Source organism: Ranitomeya imitator, unplaced genomic scaffold, assembly GCF_032444005.1.
Source record: "Ranitomeya imitator isolate aRanImi1 unplaced genomic scaffold, aRanImi1.pri SCAFFOLD_1361, whole genome shotgun sequence".
NCBI lineage: Eukaryota > Metazoa > Chordata > Amphibia > Anura > Dendrobatidae > Ranitomeya > Ranitomeya imitator.
In genome coordinates, this window is record NW_027194616.1 from 10,001 (window position 1) to 20,000 (window position 10,000).

Here is a 10,000-nt window from a genome sequence, read left to right on the forward strand (position 1 = left end):
AGGTACCCCAAGGCAGTGACCTAACTGTGGGTGAAGTTTGCGGGTCATGGGCGCAAAGTCGAATTTTGGGTGAAAAACCGCATTTTCATACTCTAAAAATTTCAGACAGGTGTCAGACTTCCAGGCAGGGGGAAACCGCCGGAGGCGTACCGAGGAGGCTTCCAGGAGCCTGGGGAAGATTTTCCAAAAGTGTCCTTGACACTTAGAAATATTTTCAGAAAATCACGATTTTGTGAAAATTGACACGTTTCCCCTACTTCCACGCCAGGGGGGCGTCAATATGTTGTGAGGTACCCCAGGACAGTCGCCCAAATGTGGGTGAAGTTTGCGAGTCATGGGCGCAAAGTCGAATTTTGGGTGAAAAACCGCATTTTCATACTCTAAAAATTTCAGACAAGTGTCAGACTTCCAGGCAGGGGAAAACCGCAGGAGGCGTACCGAGGAGGCTTCCAGGAGCCTGGGGAAGATTATCCAAAAGTGCCCTTGACACTTAGAAATATTTTCAGAAAATCACGATTTTGTGAAAATTGACACGTTTCCCCTACTTCCACGCCAGGGGGGCGTCAATATGTTGTGAGGTACCCCAGGACAGTCGCCCAAATGTGGGTGAAGTTTGCGGGTCATGGGCGCAAAGTCGAATTTTGGGTGAAAAACCGCATTTTCATACTCTAAAAATTTCAGACAGGTGTCAGACTTCCAGGCAGGGAGAAACCGCAGGAGGCGTACCGAGGAGGCTTCCAGGAGCCTGGGGAAGATTATCCAAAAGAGTCCTTGACACTTAGAAATATTTTCAGAAAATCACGATTTTGTGAAAATTGACACGTTTCCCCTACTTCCACGCCAGGGGGGCGTCAATATGTTGTGAGGTACCCCAGGACAGTCGCCCAAATGTGGGTGAAGTTTGCGAGTCATGGGCGCAAAGTCGAATTTTGGGTGAAAAACCGCATTTTCATACTCTAAAAATTTCAGACAAGTGTCAGACTTCCAGGCAGGGAGAAACCGCAGGAGGCGTACCGAGGAGGCTTCCAGGAGCCTGGGGAAGATTATCCAAAAGAGTCCTTGACACTTAGAAATATTTTCAGAAAATCACGATTTTGTGAAAATTGACACGTTTCCCCTACTTCCACGCCAGGGGGGCGTCAATATGTTGTGAGGTACCCCAGGACAGTCGCCCAAATGTGGGTGAAGTTTGCGAGTCATGGGCGCACAGTCGAATTTTGGGTGAAAAACCGCATTTTCATACTCTAAAAATTTCAGACAAGTGTCAGACTTCCAGGCAGGGGGAAACCGCCGGAGGCGTACCGAGGAGGCTTCCAGGAGCCTGGGGAAGATTTTCCAAAAGTGTCCTTGACACTTAGAAATATTTTCAGAAAATCACGATTTTGTGAAAATTGACACGTTTCCCCTACTTCCACGCCAGGGGGGCGTCAATATGTTGTGAGGTACCCCAGGACAGTCGCCCAAATGTGGGTGAAGTTTGCGAGTCATGGGCGCACAGTCGAATTTTGGGTGAAAAACCGCATTTTCATACTCTAAAAATTTCAGACAAGTGTCAGACTTCCAGGCAGGGGGAAACCGCCGGAGGCGTACCGAGGAGGCTTCCAGGAGCCTGGGGAAGATTTTCCAAAAGTGTCCTTGACACTTAGAAATATTTTCAGAAAATCACGATTTTGTGAAAATTGACACGTTTCCCCTACTTCCACGCCAGGGGGGCGTCAATATGTTGTGAGGTACCCCAGGACAGTCGCCCAAATGTGGGTGAAGTTTGCGAGTCATGGGCGCAAAGTCGAATTTTGGGTGAAAAACCGCATTTTCATACTCTAAAAATTTCAGACAAGTGTCAGACTTCCAGGCAGGGGAAAACCGCAGGAGGCGTACCGAGGAGGCTTCCAGGAGCCTGGGGAAGATTATCCAAAAGTGCCCTTGACACTTAGAAATATTTTCAGAAAATCACGATTTTGTGAAAATTGACACGTTTCCCCTACTTCCACGCCAGGGGGGCGTCAATATGATGTGAGGTACCCCAAGGCAGTGACCTAACTGTGGGTGAAGTTTGCGGGTCATGGGCGCAAAGTCGAATTTTGGGTGAAAAACCGCATTTTCATACTCTAAAAATTTCAGACAGGTGTCAGACTTCCAGGCAGGGAGAAACCGCAGGAGGCGTACCGAGGAGGCTTCCAGGAGCCTGGGGAAGATTATCCAAAAGAGTCCTTGACACTTAGAAATATTTTCAGAAAATCACGATTTTGTGAAAATTGACACGTTTCCCCTACTTCCACGCCAGGGGGGCGTCAATATGATGTGAGGTACCCCAAGGCAGTGACCTAACTGTGGGTGAAGTTTGCGGGTCATGGGCGCAAAGTCGAATTTTGGGTGAAAAACCGCATTTTCATACTCTAAAAATTTCAGACAGGTGTCAGACTTCCAGGCAGGGGGAAACCGCCGGAGGCGTACCGAGGAGGCTTCCAGGAGCCTGGGGAAGATTTTCCAAAAGTGTCCTTGACACTTAGAAATATTTTCAGAAAATCACGATTTTGTGAAAATTGACACGTTTCCCCTACTTCCACGCCAGGGGGGCGTCAATATGTTGTGAGGTACCCCAGGACAGTCGCCCAAATGTGGGTGAAGTTTGCGAGTCATGGGCGCACAGTCGAATTTTGGGTGAAAAACCGCATTTTCATACTCTAAAAATTTCAGACAAGTGTCAGACTTCCAGGCAGGGGGAAACCGCCGGAGGCGTACCGAGGAGGCTTCCAGGAGCCTGGGGAAGATTTTCCAAAAGTGTCCTTGACACTTAGAAATATTTTCAGAAAATCACGATTTTGTGAAAATTGACACGTTTCCCCTACTTCCACGCCAGGGGGGCGTCAATATGTTGTGAGGTACCCCAGGACAGTCGCCCAAATGTGGGTGAAGTTTGCGAGTCATGGGCGCACAGTCGAATTTTGGGTGAAAAACCGCATTTTCATACTCTAAAAATTTCAGACAAGTGTCAGACTTCCAGGCAGGGGGAAACCGCCGGAGGCGTACCGAGGAGGCTTCCAGGAGCCTGGGGAAGATTTTCCAAAAGTGCCCTTGACACTTAGAAATATTTTCAGAAAATCACGATTTTGTGAAAATTGACACGTTTCCCCTACTTCCACGCCAGGGGGGCGTCAATATGATGTGAGGTACCCCAAGGCAGTGACCTAACTGTGGGTGAAGTTTGCGGGTCATGGGCGCAAAGTCGAATTTTGGGTGAAAAACCGCATTTTCATACTCTAAAAATTTCAGACAGGTGTCAGACTTCCAGGCAGGGAGAAACCGCAGGAGGCGTACCGAGGAGGCTTCCAGGAGCCTGGGGAAGATTATCCAAAAGTGTCCTTGACACTTAGAAATATTTTCAGAAAATCACGATTTTGTGAAAATTGACACGTTTCCCCTACTTCCACGCCAGGGGGGCGTCAATATGTTGTGAGGTACCCCAGGACAGTCGCCCAAATGTGGGTGAAGTTTGCGAGTCATGGGCGCAAAGTCGAATTTTGGGTGAAAAACCGCATTTTCATACTCTAAAAATTTCAGACAAGTGTCAGACTTCCAGGCAGGGAGAAACCGCAGGAGGCGTACCGAGGAGGCTTCCAGGAGCCTGGGGAAGATTATCCAAAAGTGTCCTTGACACTTAGAAATATTTTCAGAAAATCACGATTTTGTGAAAATTGACACGTTTCCCCTACTTCCACGCCAGGGGGGCGTCAATATGATGTGAGGTACCCCAAGGCAGTGACCTAACTGTGGGTGAAGTTTGCGGGTCATGGGCGCAAAGTCGAATTTTGGGTGAAAAACCGCATTTTCATACTCTAAAAATTTCAGACAGGTGTCAGACTTCCAGGCAGGGAGAAACCGCAGGAGGCGTACCGAGGAGGCTTCCAGGAGCCTGGGGAAGATTATCCAAAAGAGTCCTTGACACTTAGAAATATTTTCAGAAAATCACGATTTTGTGAAAATTGACACGTTTCCCCTACTTCCACGCCAGGGGGGCGTCAATATGATGTGAGGTACCCCAAGGCAGTGACCTAACTGTGGGTGAAGTTTGCGGGTCATGGGCGCAAAGTCGAATTTTGGGTGAAAAACCGCATTTTCATACTCTAAAAATTTCAGACAGGTGTCAGACTTCCAGGCAGGGGGAAACCGCCGGAGGCGTACCGAGGAGGCTTCCAGGAGCCTGGGGAAGATTTTCCAAAAGTGTCCTTGACACTTAGAAATATTTTCAGAAAATCACGATTTTGTGAAAATTGACACGTTTCCCCTACTTCCACGCCAGGGGGGCGTCAATATGTTGTGAGGTACCCCAGGACAGTCGCCCAAATGTGGGTGAAGTTTGCGAGTCATGGGCGCAAAGTCGAATTTTGGGTGAAAAACCGCATTTTCATACTCTAAAAATTTCAGACAAGTGTCAGACTTCCAGGCAGGGAGAAACCGCAGGAGGCGTACCGAGGAGGCTTCCAGGAGCCTGGGGAAGATTATCCAAAAGAGTCCTTGACACTTAGAAATATTTTCAGAAAATCACGATTTTGTGAAAATTGACACGTTTCCCCTACTTCCACGCCAGGGGGGCGTCAATATGTTGTGAGGTACCCCAGGACAGTCGCCCAAATGTGGGTGAAGTTTGCGAGTCATGGGCGCACAGTCGAATTTTGGGTGAAAAACCGCATTTTCATACTCTAAAAATTTCAGACAAGTGTCAGACTTCCAGGCAGGGGGAAACCGCCGGAGGCGTACCGAGGAGGCTTCCAGGAGCCTGGGGAAGATTTTCCAAAAGTGTCCTTGACACTTAGAAATATTTTCAGAAAATCACGATTTTGTGAAAATTGACACGTTTCCCCTACTTCCACGCCAGGGGGGCGTCAATATGTTGTGAGGTACCCCAGGACAGTCGCCCAAATGTGGGTGAAGTTTGCGAGTCATGGGCGCACAGTCGAATTTTGGGTGAAAAACCGCATTTTCATACTCTAAAAATTTCAGACAAGTGTCAGACTTCCAGGCAGGGGGAAACCGCCGGAGGCGTACCGAGGAGGCTTCCAGGAGCCTGGGGAAGATTTTCCAAAAGTGTCCTTGACACTTAGAAATATTTTCAGAAAATCACGATTTTGTGAAAATTGACACGTTTCCCCTACTTCCACGCCAGGGGGGCGTCAATATGTTGTGAGGTACCCCAGGACAGTCGCCCAAATGTGGGTGAAGTTTGCGAGTCATGGGCGCACAGTCGAATTTTGGGTGAAAAACCGCATTTTCATACTCTAAAAATTTCAGACAAGTGTCAGACTTCCAGGCAGGGGGAAACCGCCGGAGGCGTACCGAGGAGGCTTCCAGGAGCCTGGGGAAGATTTTCCAAAAGTGTCCTTGACACTTAGAAATATTTTCAGAAAATCACGATTTTGTGAAAATTGACACGTTTCCCCTACTTCCACGCCAGGGGGGCGTCAATATGATGTGAGGTACCCCAGGACAGTCGCCCAAATGTGGGTGAAGTTTGCGAGTCATGGGCGCACAGTCGAATTTTGGGTGAAAAACCGCATTTTCATACTCTAAAAATTTCAGACAAGTGTCAGACTTCCAGGCAGGGGGAAACCGCCGGAGGCGTACCGAGGAGGCTTCCAGGAGCCTGGGGAAGATTTTCCAAAAGTGTCCTTGACACTTAGAAATATTTTCAGAAAATCACGATTTTGTGAAAATTGACACGTTTCCCCTACTTCCACGCCAGGGGGGCGTCAATATGTTGTGAGGTACCCCAGGACAGTCGCCCAAATGTGGGTGAAGTTTGCGAGTCATGGGCGCACAGTCGAATTTTGGGTGAAAAACCGCATTTTCATACTCTAAAAATTTCAGACAAGTGTCAGACTTCCAGGCAGGGGGAAACCGCCGGAGGCGTACCGAGGAGGCTTCCAGGAGCCTGGGGAAGATTTTCCAAAAGTGTCCTTGACACTTAGAAATATTTTCAGAAAATCACGATTTTGTGAAAATTGACACGTTTCCCCTACTTCCACGCCAGGGGGGCGTCAATATGTTGTGAGGTACCCCAGGACAGTCGCCCAAATGTGGGTGAAGTTTGCGAGTCATGGGCGCAAAGTCGAATTTTGGGTGAAAAACCGCATTTTCATACTCTAAAAATTTCAGACAAGTGTCAGACTTCCAGGCAGGGGAAAACCGCAGGAGGCGTACCGAGGAGGCTTCCAGGAGCCTGGGGAAGATTATCCAAAAGTGCCCTTGACACTTAGAAATATTTTCAGAAAATCACGATTTTGTGAAAATTGACACGTTTCCCCTACTTCCACGCCAGGGGGGCGTCAATATGATGTGAGGTACCCCAAGGCAGTGACCTAACTGTGGGTGAAGTTTGCGGGTCATGGGCGCAAAGTCGAATTTTGGGTGAAAAACCGCATTTTCATACTCTAAAAATTTCAGACAGGTGTCAGACTTCCAGGCAGGGAGAAACCGCAGGAGGCGTACCGAGGAGGCTTCCAGGAGCCTGGGGAAGATTATCCAAAAGAGTCCTTGACACTTAGAAATATTTTCAGAAAATCACGATTTTGTGAAAATTGACACGTTTCCCCTACTTCCACGCCAGGGGGGCGTCAATATGATGTGAGGTACCCCAAGGCAGTGACCTAACTGTGGGTGAAGTTTGCGGGTCATGGGCGCAAAGTCGAATTTTGGGTGAAAAACCGCATTTTCATACTCTAAAAATTTCAGACAGGTGTCAGACTTCCAGGCAGGGGGAAACCGCCGGAGGCGTACCGAGGAGGCTTCCAGGAGCCTGGGGAAGATTTTCCAAAAGTGTCCTTGACACTTAGAAATATTTTCAGAAAATCACGATTTTGTGAAAATTGACACGTTTCCCCTACTTCCACGCCAGGGGGGCGTCAATATGTTGTGAGGTACCCCAGGACAGTCGCCCAAATGTGGGTGAAGTTTGCGAGTCATGGGCGCACAGTCGAATTTTGGGTGAAAAACCGCATTTTCATACTCTAAAAATTTCAGACAAGTGTCAGACTTCCAGGCAGGGGGAAACCGCCGGAGGCGTACCGAGGAGGCTTCCAGGAGCCTGGGGAAGATTATCCAAAAGTGTCCTTGACACTTAGAAATATTTTCAGAAAATCACGATTTTGTGAAAATTGACACGTTTCCCCTACTTCCACGCCAGGGGGGCGTCAATATGTTGTGAGGTACCCCAGGACAGTCGCCCAAATGTGGGTGAAGTTTGCGAGTCATGGGCGCAAAGTCGAATTTTGGGTGAAAAACCGCATTTTCATACTCTAAAAATTTCAGACAAGTGTCAGACTTCCAGGCAGGGAGAAACCGCAGGAGGCGTACCGAGGAGGCTTCCAGGAGCCTGGGGAAGATTATCCAAAAGAGTCCTTGACACTTAGAAATATTTTCAGAAAATCACGATTTTGTGAAAATTGACACGTTTCCCCTACTTCCACGCCAGGGGGGCGTCAATATGTTGTGAGGTACCCCAGGACAGTCGCCCAAATGTGGGTGAAGTTTGCGAGTCATGGGCGCACAGTCGAATTTTGGGTGAAAAACCGCATTTTCATACTCTAAAAATTTCAGACAGGTGTCAGACTTCCAGGCAGGGAGAAACCGCAGGAGGCGTACCGAGGAGGCTTCCAGGAGCCTGGGGAAGATTATCCAAAAGTGTCCTTGACACTTAGAAATATTTTCAGAAAATCACGATTTTGTGAAAATTGACACGTTTCCCCTACTTCCACGCCAGGGGGGCGTCAATATGATGTGAGGTACCCCAAGGCAGTGACCTAACTGTGGGTGAAGTTTGCGGGTCATGGGCGCAAAGTCGAATTTTGGGTGAAAAACCGCATTTTCATACTCTAAAAATTTCAGACAGGTGTCAGACTTCCAGGCAGGGAGAAACCGCAGGAGGCGTACCGAGGAGGCTTCCAGGAGCCTGGGGAAGATTATCCAAAAGAGTCCTTGACACTTAGAAATATTTTCAGAAAATCACGATTTTGTGAAAATTGACACGTTTCCCCTACTTCCACGCCAGGGGGGCGTCAATATGATGTGAGGTACCCCAAGGCAGTGACCTAACTGTGGGTGAAGTTTGCGGGTCATGGGCGCAAAGTCGAATTTTGGGTGAAAAACCGCATTTTCATACTCTAAAAATTTCAGACAGGTGTCAGACTTCCAGGCAGGGGGAAACCGCCGGAGGCGTACCGAGGAGGCTTCCAGGAGCCTGGGGAAGATTTTCCAAAAGTGTCCTTGACACTTAGAAATATTTTCAGAAAATCACGATTTTGTGAAAATTGACACGTTTCCCCTACTTCCACGCCAGGGGGGCGTCAATATGTTGTGAGGTACCCCAGGACAGTCGCCCAAATGTGGGTGAAGTTTGCGAGTCATGGGCGCACAGTCGAATTTTGGGTGAAAAACCCCATTTTCATACTCTAAAAATTTCAGACAGGTGTCAGACTTCCAGGCAGGGAGAAACCGCAGGAGGCGTACCGAGGAGGCTTCCAGGAGCCTGGGGAAGATTTTCCAAAAGTGTCCTTGACACTTAGAAATATTTTGAGAAAATCACGATTTTGTGAAAATTGACACGTTTCCCCTACTTCCACGCCAGGGGGGCGTCAATATGATGTGAGGTACCCCAAGGCAGTGACCTAACTGTGGGTGAAGTTTGCGGGTCATGGGCGCAAAGTCGAATTTTGGGTGAAAAACCGCATTTTCATACTCTAAAAATTTCAGACAAGTGTCAGGCTTCCAGGCAGGGAGAAACCGCAGGAGGCGTACCGAGGAGGCTTCCAGGAGCCTGGGGAAGATTTTCCAAAAGTGTCCTTGACACTTAGAAATATTTTGAGAAAATCACGATTTTGTGAAAATTGACACGTTTCCCCTACTTCCACGCCAGGGGGGCGTCAATATGATGTGAGGTACCCCAAGGCAGTGACCTAACTGTGGGTGAAGTTTGCGGGTCATGGGCGCAAAGTCGAATTTTGGGTGAAAAACCGCATTTTCATACTCTAAAAATTTCAGACAGGTGTCAGACTTCCAGGCAGGGAGAAACCGCAGGAGGCGTACCGAGGAGGCTTCCAGGAGCCTGGGGAAGATTATCCAAAAGAGTCCTTGACACTTAGAAATATTTTGAGAAAATCACGATTTTGTGAAAATTGACACGTTTCCCCTACTTCCACGCCTGGGGGGCGTCAATATGATGTGAGGTACCCCAAGGCAGTGACCTAACTGTGGGTGAAGTTTGCGGGTCATGGGCGCAAAGTCGAATTTTGGGTGAAAAACCGCGTTTTCATACTCTAAAAATTTCAGACAAGTGTCAGACTTCCAGGCAGGGAGAAACCGCAGGAGGCGTACCGAGGAGGCTTCCAGGAGCCTGGGGAAGATTTTCCAAAAGTGTCCTTGACACTTAGAATTATTTTGAGAAATTTCCGATTTTGTGAAAAATGACCCCTTTCCCCTACTTCCACCCTAAAGGGGCGTCAATATGTTGTAAAGCACCCCGAGACAGAGACCTAAGCGTGGGCAAAGTTTGGGTCTGATGGGTGGAACACTGAAAAAAACGCGATTTTCCACTTAGAACAAACATAGAACTTTCAGACTTCCAGGCGGGGGGAATGCTCTGAAGCTGTACCGAGGACACTTCCATGGCCCCCGGATCGATTTTCAAGAACGAGTCCTTGGGACTTTGAAATTTTTCGGCGATGCGTTTTTGGCTTCCGGGAGCCGCAGAACGTTGGGAAATTCGTTCCGCTCGCCGGTTCCAGGTGTTTCGGGCTAGTCCAGGCCCCAGCTACGCCGCCTGGCCGCCAAATTTCGCAAAATCGAAAAAAAAAAAAATAGAACCGGAATGAGGAATTTCTGGCCGCCGGATCCGCCGCACAGCTCCAGGAAGTCGGACACTTTTCGGCTTCGCTCCCTTAAAGTGGGGGTCGGTGTTTCGCCATGCAAATACCCACTTTTGCACACCAGCTGCAGGATATAGGAGAGA